We start from the raw sequence: 12,270 nt of genomic DNA on the forward strand, positions 1-12,270 counted from the left end.
CAGAGACCACGTGGCCTGTCCCCACAGACGGCAGCTGAGCGGGCAGGGCCCAGCAGTCAGAGTCCACCTCTCTGTCCCTCTCCTCCAAGGAACAACGCTCGACACCCCTCGGTACCCCATGGCTGCAGCTGAAGCTGCCATTCAGGACAGCCACACGGCCAGCCACAATCACGCCCAGGAGCCAGGACGGCCAGCCTGCAGGGAGCAGCGGCAGAGGACAGACGAACCCAGAGGCTAAGAAAATGAAACCGCAGCAGGGAGACAGGAGAGCCGGAGGAGGGGTGGCCGCCCCGGGTAGGCGGCCTGTGACTGTCCTCTGCCCAAGCTCCCCAGCTCCCGAGCTCCCGCTCCGACTCTTCACTCCCTTTCACTTCATCTAATGGGAGGAAGCTTCCTGTCCCTGGACTGAACCATCCCAAAGCCGGGCACGGGGGGCGCCCCCAGCCCCAGGCCCTTCCCCCACCCACAGTTCATGAAGGCCCCGGGGGTCTCGGAGGAGGCTTGGGCTGTCTGACTGGAGTGGGAATTTAGGGAGAACCACAGGGGACGGGGCTGGACTGGGCAGCATGTATGGACTTTGTAACTGAGCGAGCGGGTGGAGGTGTGGGCGGAGGGTGTGACCGTGACCGGGACTGTGCTTCAGAGAAAGGAACCTGGAAGGAGGGCGGCATGGCTTGTGGGGGGCAGCACGCCCCCAGGCACACAGCAGGTGCTGAGCACGCACGCAGGCACGCAGGGTAGACACGGCAACCTCCGCGCCAGGGTGTCCTGGCTATAAAATGTGGGCAGCGCTGTCCAGGTGCCACGGGAACACGTGTCAGAGCGCTCGGCGGTTCCTGGCAGGCAGGCGCCCTGCGGGCACCTTTTCTTTTTGACCTGCACAAAGGCGGAAGTGGTTTGTGAAGAAGCTCTGGGCAGGGAACCAGAGGGGCACCGACACAGCTCTGTCCAGCTGGCAGGGTCAGGGACCTGGGGAACCACACGTGGGCAAGTCTGCCAGCGGCTGTGGGCTTTCCCGTGGCCAAGGGAGGTGGGAGCGGGGCAGAGGTCACAGTGAGGTGGAGGACAGCAGGCCTGGGCAGGGCCAACGGGCAGGGCCACCGCAGGTGGGCAGGACGGCCTGGCAGGGGAGACCTATCGCCCCGGGGGGAGGCTGCAGAGCCAGCAGCAGTAACAAGGAATGCACCGCCACGGGGCACTCGATTCTCTCAACAACCCCAAAGGCAGACAGCGAATATCCAGCTTACACCTGGGGAAACAGGGAGGGAGAGAGGAAGGGACTCGTCCAAGGTCACAGGGCTACTAAGTAGAGCAGGTTCAGTACCAGAACCCGCAAGTGCTGGTGGGGCTGGGAAGGGATCAGTGCCCCTCTAGGCAGACGCCTCGCTGGGATTTCTGGTGCAGCACTCTATCACCTTCTGCGGAGGGGCTGCCCAGGGCCCAGGCTTGCAAGTGAGCCCCACCTGGCTCTCTTGCCTTTGGGGTTCCTGTCTCCACCCTCCTTGTCCATCCTGAAGCCTGCACCCCAACATCCCTTCCAGGCGAGGCAATGCAGACACAGATGCATCCTGGGCTCGTGGGCACCTACTGTATACAGGCAGGTACCTGAGAGAACTCACCTAACGATCCCTTTCCTCCACAGAGCGTTCCCTGCCTTGAAACCCAGGCTCCAGTCACCTACATCCTTGGCTGCCCCTCTAAGGTGACATGTCTCCTGCCTCCTTTTCTGCCTTCGAGCCCTGGCCCAAGCAGCATCCTGGCAGCAAGCTTCTGCAGCGAGTTCCATCAGGCTCCTGGGCCACCCCGTTCTCCAGCGGTCCCTCCCTCTATGCCCCAGGCCTCCCCACCAAGAAAGGCACCCATCAGGTGCCGCTGTGCTATGCTCCTAGGGAGCAGCCAGACTTGGGTCCTGTGTACCTGCCCGCCCCTGGCAGTGCTGGATCAGGTGGCCAGGAGGATGAATGAAGAGCTCATTGTTTACATTTACAACTGATGGGGAGGAGGCCTCTGGCACGTGGCGCTCCCTACCCTCTCCACAGTCCTAGGCCAGCCCATCCTGCCAGCCTCTCTAGGGCACCTTACACTGGTGAGGGGAGACCCTTCACCCAGGTCACGAAGCCCATTTTTCCAACTCACCCAGAACCGAGAAGCAGGATCTCAGGTTTAGGAAAGCACTGATTGCGTGACTGCCCCCAAGGTGTCCCTCTGTCCGACTTTCCCCGGGTGGGGCTCAGGCCTGCGTGGCAGTGCCCAGTGGGCACCCGCAGGACACAGGCTCCGCCTGAAAGGTCCACGCGGGCGGGCCCAGGAGGCCCAGCCAAGCATCCTCCACCGCCACTGCCCCTCCCTGGGGGGAAGGCGAAAAATCTGCTGCCTCACCAGCCACCAGCGCCAGCCTCGCCGGCTTGGGGGGGAACCCCCTGCGGGAAACCGCCCGCCCGGGTGGCTCCCTACCCACGCTCGGCCACGCACTTCGCCCAAGTTTTGCAAAGGGCATCGGCCCGGAGACCCCAGGCGGCGGGGCGGGGGCTCGGGGTTCTCCCAGACCCCGGGGCAGGAGATGGGGGCTGGATGGCCGCGCCCACTAGGCTGTGCCCGGGGTCGGGAGACAGAGCCCAGCGGCGCGTCCAGGTGCCTGTGCTGCCCTCGGAGAACCGACCCCAGGCCCCAGGCAGATGCCCCGGACCCCAGTCCGTGGGTGGGGACACGGAGGGTGCCGCGATGCCTTCGCCACCGGGAGCCGCCGCGGGATGCGTCCCCAGCCCTGGCTGCGTGCCCTGCTCGCCCGCAGGCGGCCGGGAAGTTGGGGTGCCCCGGCCGGCTCCCCCACGCCCACCGGCCGGCCCGGGCCCTCCCGCCCCCGCCCCACAAAGCCGCCGAGCCCGCCGCCCAGCTCCCAGCCCGGCCGGCTGCCGCGCCCCCCGCATCTCCGTCCTTTGTTGCCGCGCGACCCCCGCCCGCCGCCCCTCGGGCCGCTCCTACCTTCGCCCTCCAGCAGCAGCCCGTCGGCGGCCGGCGCCCGGCCTGGTCCTCCCGGCCCCGGGCCGGGCGGCGAGGATGCTGCGGCCACTCCCTGCGCGCCGCTGCCCGCCCGGTGCAGCCCGTCCGAGCCCGGTCGGCGCTCTGCGCTCCGCGCTCCGGGCCCCGCCTAGCACCCCGTCTGCGGGCCCGCGGCGGCGGGAAGGCGGGAGGCGCGCCCCGAGCAGCCCGGCCGCCGCCTGCGCGCCCCGCGGCCGAGCCGAGCCGAGCCGAGCGAGCGCCCGCCGAGCGAGCGGCCGGGCTCCGGGAGGGAACAAAAGGGGCCGGCGCTGGGGCGGGCGCGCGAGGGCGGGGCCTGCGCGGCGGGGGCGGGCGCGCGCGCGCGCGGCCTCGCGGTTCTCGGGCCGCCGCGCGGCGCGGGAAGAGGGCGGGCGGGCGGAAAACGCGCCCGCGCCCCGCGCCGGGCGTCCTGAGCCCCTGCAGCTGTCCTTTGCCGGACGTCGGGGACCCGCCCACGCCCACGCCCACCTCAGCTGGGGACACCTACTGGCTCCCAGGTAGTGTTTGGCGAGAGGGCATCCTTCAGCCCTGTTCCACTTACAAGCTGTCCCAGACCGCTGGGAGAGTCAGGAGCTGGGGCGATGGGGGGTGGGGTGGGGTCCTGGAGTTTCTGGAAGGCTTTACACAGGGGGTGACCTTTGGACTACGCAGAAGGGAAGAAAAGGACATCGTGAAGTCGAGGTGAGAACATCAGCGGGTATGGAGCCACGATATGATCTTATGGTGACCGGTCCCCAAGCGTCTTGGAAAACGTGGTACCAGATATGCAGATGAACTCTGCGCCTTGAGCCCAGGACAAATCTGTCTCCTGTGGGATCGGAGGAGTTGAGCCAGCTGCCTGGGTCCCCTCCTGGTGGGCAGAAAACAAGTGGCAGCTCAGTGACCAAGAAGTAACCCAATCCCAGCGACCCTACGCCGGCTGTGAGCTCTCTTCCTGGCTTGAGCCCCCACCCCTGGTTAAGCCCACCTCTGTGCCTTTGCCGGCCAGGTCCCCTACCTGTAGCCCCTTCCCTCTTTTACTGTTGGACAAGTCATAGCCCCCCTGCAAAGTCCAACTGCAGTTTACACGTTCCCCTTAGTGTGGGGATGTTGGACTGGTCAGGAGTGACTGCCCAACCAGCTGCTGTTGACTTGATGTCCCCTAAAGCATCCAGTGCAGTGCTGGTCAGAGGGTGGACATTCAGTAATCCTTGAATGAATGAGTGAACGTATGCACTTACTACCACCCCTCAGCCGCCCATCCATGCATAATCTCTGGGAAATAAGTTAACCTCTTACCTCATGTTCCCCACCTGTAAATTGGGGAGGGTGTTTCAACTCAATCCAAGCAAAAGTGTAAGGGTATAAGGATGGTGGCTGGGTACCGGGCCAGCCCTGAGGAGGTCCCCAGCTGGGGGGAGGAACTGGACCTGGAGACTTGAGACAGGAGATGCAGGAGATTTCAGCCTGCTAGAAAGGGAGGGAATGTGAGGCAGAAAGTGTAGCATCAGGAAACAGGGAGCTAATTGTTCCTGTCAGGGAGTTGAACTGTCTGGATATCGAGAGAGGGTACCCAAGTCATGGCACAGCGGGAAGAACCCAACCCCTTTAACTGCTGGTCTATGGACCAGTCACTAAGCCTCTCTGGGCCTCAGTCTCCTTACCAACGAAATGGGGCTAATGATGAACTGCCTGCCTCCTGAGATTGTTGTTGAGACTGAATATACTAATCAAAGTGAGGTGCTTAAAATGAACAGTGCCTGGCATGTAGAGAACAATCAAGAAGTGTGAACTTTGGCCAGACGCAGAGTGCAGCCCTGTGATCCCAGCTACTCAGGAGACCAGGGCAGGAGGATCACAAGTTGGAGGCCAAACTGGGCAACTTAGCGAGACCCTGTCTCAAAATAAAAAACTAAAAGGGCTGGGAATGTAACTCAGTGGTAAAGTACCCCTGGGTTCAATCCCTAGTACCCAAATAAAGAAATATAAAACTGAATTCATATTTAAAAAATAAAAAGAACTGGGGAATGTACCTCAGTGGTAGAGTGCCCCTGGGTTCAAATCCCCGTGTGGAAAAGGAAAGGAGGGAGCAAGAGAGGAAGGAAGAAAGAAAAGAAAGAAATGTGAACTTTGACAATAATTTTTAATAATGAAAAATGAAAACACCGAAGCTAAGGATGTAGCTCAGCAGTAGAGCCGTGCTCAGCGGTAGAGCCATGCTCAGCATGCACAGGTCCCAAGTTCAATCCCAGCACTGCCAACTTTTAAAAGAAAAAAATTTAAAATCAAGGGAAGTTAGAAATAAAAGTTTGGAAGTCGTCTGCCTGGAGGTGATAAAAACATTTATAGTACACTTTAATAAGTCAAGGATGCATATTTAATCCTGAGTGCAACCACGCTCAAATTTTTTACATGATTGTAAAACTAACAAGTTTATAGAGGGAATAATGGGTGAATAAAAATAATTAATTCAAATAAAGTCAAGCAAAGAGTCAGAAAGAAATGTTACCTAAGTCAAAGAGTAATGGTTGAAATCATCTGGAACCTCTCCTAACTACATTAAACCTAAAGGTACCAAATGTTCATTTATTTTTATTTTTTATGACTATTTTATTTTATTATATATTTTTTAATGTGGTGCTGAGGATGGAACCCAGGGCCTCACGTGTGCTAGGCGAGCGCTCTGCCATTGAGCCCCAACCCAGCCCCTGTTCGTTTATTTTGCATAGCTGAGTGACATACCTCTTTGGATTGATGGGGAATTTTATTGAGCATTCTTTTATTGTTAAACAGTTTCTAATCTTTCCTTACTGAAACCATGTTGTATGAAAATTTAAGCAGACTGGAACTTCTGTTTTCATATCTGTAAAATATATTTTAAAATGTCTAACCCTGGGAGAAATGGAAACGTAGACTGAAACTTCAAGGACAGCGGATACAGTGACTACCTTCTTTCTTTGGCTGGCAATCAATAGTGTCAATAAACCCACCTGTGTGTTTCTTTAATAAAGGAAATACACACTTTTTCAAAGAGCAAGGTCATAAAACAGGTTGAGTGAATGTTAAAGCCAGCGTGGTGGCGCACACCTGTAATTCCAGCGACTGCGGAGGCTGAGGCAGGAGGATCGCCAGTTCAAAGCCCGCCTCAGCAACTTAGCAAAACCCTGTCTCAAATAAATATAAAAAGGGCTGGGGATGTGGCTCAGGGGTAAATTGCTGGCCGTGGGTTCAGTCCCCAGCACAGAGGGGGAAAAAAGGAGTTTAGATCTTCCTCTGTGGTTCTAACTGGGACTTCCCTCTCCGTGGAGAGGAAGAAACACAAAAATTAGCAAGCAGGCATTTTTCTGGTTACTTCCTCCCAAGATGCTGGGAAATCCTTGCCTCCCTGGGCATTCGTGGGCATCCTGACAGCAGAGGCTGCTGGGACTCTATAGGAAGCCATCCAGAATGTTCTCCTGGCCCCTCACGTGGGGCAACCTGAGAGGCAGATCCTGAAAGACCAGCTGGCGGGAGGCAGGACACAGCCTAGACCTGGACTCGCAGGGAGGGGTCTCACCCATTCAAGCCTGAGGTTCTTACGCTCAGGGGCCCACACGGCTTTGAGAAGCCGAAATCCTGGGAAAATGCGGCATGCTTATGCCCGTATGCACACGTGGACGTTCACGCCTGATTGTGCAGATGGGTTCAGGCGTCCCATGGGCTCCTAGAAGCCCCTCCTGGTCTGTGTACCCAGTTCCAGCGGAGGAGAGGATTCAGGAGAGACTACGGGGTGCTGGTGGTGGTGTGATTTGTCCTCACGGGGGAGCTTCTGGTGCAGAGGGGCAGCCTCTTTGTCTTTGGCTGCCTCTCCCTTCCTTTGACACCTGCGGCTTCTAGAAGCAGGAAGATGATCATGGTTCCAAGGACACTGGCCCTTCAGAATGGACTAAAATACTTCCTGGTTCCAAACTACACCCTCATCTAATCCTGGCCTGTCCTTGCACAGGTGGGGAAACTGAGGTCTAAAGAGGGGCAGGTCTTGACCCTGGTCACACAGGTTCTGCTGTGATGCAGCTGAGCTCACCTGGCCCTGTCCAGCAGACCCATCCCTCACTGACAGTAGGATTCAGAGCAACGCTGTGTACTCCTTTCCTGCGGTCCCAGCGGCCCACAAGCCTTACCTGGGCAGGCGGTGGGTGGGGCCGCTCACCTAAGGAAGGACCTTTGGCCCTGACTGCAGGTGGCTGTGCTTGGTGAGAGAGGACTGGCTCCTGTCCTGTTGGAGTTTGGTCTGGAGTTTTCCACTTCTTCCAGTAGCAGAGGGAATGTCCTGAGATGTGGGATGGGCTGGGTCTGGCCCCTACCCGGCCCCAGAGGCGGGGCAGGGGCAAGGAGAGGGGAGGGACTCTCCAGCCAGACCCCCGGCCCAGGGCTTTGTCGCAGCACAGAGTGCTGATCTAGCCCTTCTCTTGCTGACACGAGCTCAGACCTCACGCAGGGCAGCCTGGCATGGCTGGGGCCAGGGCAGAGCTCCCTGCACCACAGAGGGCAGGGCCGGAGAGGCCGCTCGCTCCCAGGTTGCCGAGTGTCTGACCGACTTTTTTTTTTTAATTGTCAGTGGACATTTATTTATTCCTTATTTATTCACAGTGCTGAGACTCGAACCCAGTGCCCCACGCGGGCTAGGCAAGCGCTCCGCCCCTGAGCCCCCCCTTCATGTACTTTTTGATCTTTAGATCCGAAAGGACATCGCATGGTGGACCCCGGGGCCCCAGGCCCGCCAAGCCAGTGCTCTCTGGTCCAGCCGCGTCCCCGGCCATGATGGAGTATTTCAGTCTCTGAGTCGCTGTTGCCAGGAAGTGTGTGACTCCTCGGGGACACTCACGTGCAAGCTTAGGTCCCCAGTGCTGCACAGGGGAACCCTGACCCGGCGGCCTGGCTGGGGACACCCTAGGGATTTTTTTCCTCCTTTTTTGCTTTTTCCCGAAACAGGAGTGCGTCCCTTTTAGGATGAATCAGAGAAACTTGCGTCTCAGCCGGGTGCTGTGGGCCGGGGTTTGGATGTGGCCCTGGCCTCTCCGGCCGCCTGAGCAGAGGTGGCCCTGGGCGGCATGGGCCTGGTGTGGCGTTGCCATGGAGACATCTGCTGAGCTGGCGGCCACACCCCTGCTTTCAAACACGTGGACTTGGCCTGAACCCAGTTCTCTCTGCCCACGAGGAAGCCCTGGCATCTCCCTCCGGTTGGCACAGCTGGGAGGAGGGAGCGCCACCCTGCTGCTGGGCCACACGGGGCTTCTCCCCTGGCGGTTCCTGGGTCCTGGGGGCTCTTCCTTGCAGCCTCCTGGATTTCCTAGAGGCCCACATAAGGCCAGGCCTCCCTGAAGGAGCAAAAGCTGGCGTTCGTGTGGGCAGATGTAGGGAATCCTCAGGGCCGGGGCTGCAGAGGCCCCAAGGCCTCGGAGGCCCAGGTGCCTGTGCGCACGATGCAGCGTTGGCAGGAACCTACCCGCGTCCTCCATAGACACTTCCTCCCTGTCACGGGGACAAGGGTCCTGAGGAGGTCCCCCAAAAGAGAGGGGACCTCAACTCAGGCTGTGGGGTCCTTGGTGTCCTCACAGAAGGGAACTTGAGGACAGGTGCCAGGCACAGATTGAAATTGTTGAGAGAAAGAAAGAAGCGTGCACGGGATCAGGGCAGAACGGGCCTTGGAGCGGTCAGGGGGGCCAGCTGCCCCTGGCCAGGTGCGTGGTCCGTGTACAGGCGCAGGGAGAGCATGTGCCCTGGCCCCGCCTCACGGGGACGGGTCTTCGTGGACGTGCTGACCGTTGCTGGCCGGGCTCAGTGTTTTCCTTGTCCTGGCTGCGATGTGCTTGTGAGCGCAGTTCCACGTGGCTGCGCCCGTGGGTAAGATCTAGTGATGGACTTCACAGTGGTGTTCATGACCACGGCAGGCAAAAGTGACTTCAGAACATTTATTTGTCCAGTTCTCGGGTTTGAACTGCTGAACTACATCCCCAGCAGACTGGCCTTCAATTATGATCCTCCTGCCCCAGCCTCCTGAGCTACTGGGATTCCAGGCAGTAGACACCAGGCCTGGCTAAATCTGGACTTATAACCCACCCACGTGAAAGTGGACTTCAAATCCAGACTTTGAACCACTTTGTCCATTGTTGATGGTCTGGCTTCTCTCTGTCCCACCTCTGCTGTAGACTTTTGATGACTGCTAGGTGACTCATAATACCTGGGACAGGGTACACGCGAGGTAGGTGGCCATTACACCATACTGTCAGGGAGCGATGAAAGGAAGAAGTCTGTCCCGTTCAGTGCAGGTGGGATTTTCCATCTGACACGCAGCCTGGGTGGCAGAGCTCTGAACTTGTCACAGGTCACACTGCAAGCTGAAAGTTTCGTGTGGTTGTCGAGATGATTGAAGACCACCCAAAGGAGAACAGGCACAGCTAGCTGTTGCCAGGGGATCTGCCACATGGAGACCCAAAGGCAAGCCTGGGGTGTGAGAACTTTAGGGTGGAAACGGAGGCCCTGATTGGAGGCTGCGGCCAGAGGAGGCTGGAGGCCCGTAACTGGAAGGAGGGTGTCCTACGGGGTCGGCATCATTTGTCTTTGTCAGTATGTGGGGAGCATGCTTACCTCTTCGGTTGGTCCTAAATTGGAAGCGCAGGCACAAATTAGGGAACCTGCGGCGACTGAGCAAGTCCTGCCTCTGGGGCGCACTGAATCCCTACAGAGGTTGTCTTTTGGCTTCTGGGCTGGTTGTTACAGACGGCACCTCAGAGTCCTCTGGTCTACGTGGCCCTGTCACCATCCGTTTGCATCATTGTGGTTTGGATATGAGGTGCCCCCAGAAGCTCCTGTGTCAATGCAGGAAGGTTCAAGGGGAAGCGCTTGGATCCTGAGAGCTGGAACCCAGTGGACCCAGCCGGTTGGGATGCACTCACTGGGGGTCGGTAGCTGCAGGCAGACGGGTGTGGCTGGAGGAGGTGGGTCACCGGAGCTGCCCTGGGAGGGCCCATCTTCCCTGCGGCCCCTTCCTCTCTCCCCTCTGCTCCTTGGCCGCCATGAATGGAGCTGCCGACCTCTGCCACACTTCCACCATGATGTTCCGCCTCACTGGGTCCAGAGCAGTAGACTACACCTCTGAAACCGTGAGCCCCAAATAAACTTTTCCTCCTCGAAGTTGTTCTTGTTGGGGGTTTGGTTGGCAATGAAAAGCTGACTAAGACAGGCACAGTGACTCACACCCATAATCCCAGCGACTAGGGAGGCTGAGGGAGGAGGATCGCAAGTTTGAGGCCAACCTTGGTAGCTTAGCAAGACCCTGTTTCAAAATGAAAATTAAAAAAGGGCTGGGGATGTAGCTCAGTGGGAGAGCACCCCTGGGTTCAATCCCCAGTACCAAAATAGAGAGAGAGAGAGAGAGAGAGAGAGAGAGAGAGAGAGAGAGAGAGAGAGAAGGAAGGAAGGAAGGAAAGGAAAAAGAAAAAAGAGAGAAAGAAAGAAAAGGTGACTAACAGTAATAATTCATTTGAGCCCCACCAGCTACTCTTAAGAGGTCGGTGATTATCATGTCCATTTTAAGGAGAAGAAAACAGAGACACAGAGAGGTTAGGGGACGTGGCCGTGGTCACTCAGCTTAGGAGCCTGAGGTGTGCCAGGCTGCGGGTCTTCAGAGCCTGCCCCCCAGGGGGAGGGAGCAGGGAGACACTGACAGTGGCCACCCAAGTTGAGTGAGAGTCTGTCCCCACCAGCTCCGCCTGCCTCCTCCACAGGGTGACTGGCAGCCAGCCGGCAGAGACTCTGGGTGCAGAGTGCCAGCTCGCCCCCAGGGCAGGGCCCACCCCTTCTACACGGAGAGCAGAGGCTGCTCATTGTCCCACCCTCTGTGGGCGGCTCTGTTCCCTGCCCCTGTACAGAGGCAGCCACGTTCACACCTCAGGCAGGTGGCAGCGCCACAGGGGCCCCAAGGCTGCAGAGGGGGCAGCAGCTCCTGGGGCGGCTCTCGAAGGGGCTTCTTCAACGGGGTCTGGGAATTTGGGGAGGCCCCGGAGTGTACAGCGCCCACTGCTGCGGCGTGGCGCCTGCTCCGAGGGAGACCCGTCTTAGGTGTGCACAGTCCCGCTGTGCCCTCCGGGGGTGCTTCTTCCTTGGTCCTGGGCTGGGCTGCGGGCTCCCTGCCTCCTCTTGCCCAGAGAAGGCTCTAGAAGGTGCTGGCTGCATGTGCCGCCTGGCTGGCCATCCTCCGTTGAGCCTCCCCTCTGAGTCCCACATATGCACATCTGTGCATGTGTCGCTCGGCCAAGGCAGTGACACACCCTGGACCCTCTGAGTCTCCGCGAGCCTTTTTATTTTTATTTTTTTGCAGTGCTGGGGATGGAACCCAGGGCCTCCCACTGGCCAGGACCCAACCACGGAGCCACGGCCCGGCCTTCCGAGAGCTGTTTGCCGAGGGACAGGCCCTGGGCCCTGCGGGGCTGTTCCTCCCACACTGTCCCCGTCCGCTGCCCCCTCCACAAGACGCACCAGCTCTAAGGACACACCCCTCTCAGGTTTGGGTCTTCCTGAGAAGCCACACCAGCGAGGTCTCCCGTTCCCGCCCAACACCAGGGACTGCTGGGACATCACCCAGAAATATGATTCCACCCAGAAAAGATGCTGGAGAAATAACCGCCGTCACCATGGTTTCCTAACAGAAAGGACGAGAGAGTCCCGGGAAGGTCAGAGTGTCCTTTTGAAATAAAGGATTGTCCTGTACAGTGACTTTGGCTCATGGGAAAACTTGTTTGGTGTCCTTGGTGGCTGATGGGGGGAACACGGGGTCAGCGTTGGTAGTTGTTCCTGGAACTTTGGGAAGTGCCCTGAGGGAGTCCCTCTGGCCTGGAGGCCTGGGGTGGAGCGTCCCTGCTCCCACCCCCCTGGTGCTCTCTCTCGGCCACCTGGGCTCCTAATGGAACTGCGCAGCCTGGTCTGGCTTTTCTTGGTCTCACACACCCTTCCATCCCCTGAGCCTTGGATGTCACCGCGCCCCCATTGTCTGTGGCCAGAAGTTTGGGGAAAAGCTAGGCGGTTACTGCCTGACCTCTGCTGCCTCTGTAGGAACCCTAAAGCACCATTAGGCAACACCCCTCAGGAGGCTGTAGGCCTCTGGAACACAGAAGCCTCCTGCAGCGACCCCTGCGCCTCACCTTTGTCACCTCCCGCATCCCACACCTGTGGGCCACATGTGCACAGCACGCAAAGCTGAGTTCCTGGCCAACC

At 58.8% G+C, this 12,270-nt stretch overlaps 1 protein-coding gene across 4 annotated transcripts in view; it reads right to left on the bottom strand.

Annotated features, from left to right (window-relative positions):
* Positions 1–3,281, bottom strand: part of Clip2 (CAP-Gly domain containing linker protein 2) — a 59,904-nt gene extending 56,623 nt beyond the window's left edge. For all 4 annotated transcript variants that reach the window (XR_007106098.1, XM_047533505.1, XM_047533504.1 and 1 more), the window contains exon 1: positions 2,983–3,281. The gene's annotated coding sequence lies outside the window, so the exon portion shown is untranslated. The remainder of the gene's footprint in view (positions 1–2,982) is intronic.
* Positions 3,282–12,270: the final 8,989 nt, after the last annotated feature.

This window comes from Sciurus carolinensis, chromosome 18, assembly GCF_902686445.1.
Source record: "Sciurus carolinensis chromosome 18, mSciCar1.2, whole genome shotgun sequence".
Classification (NCBI taxonomy): domain Eukaryota; kingdom Metazoa; phylum Chordata; class Mammalia; order Rodentia; family Sciuridae; genus Sciurus; species Sciurus carolinensis.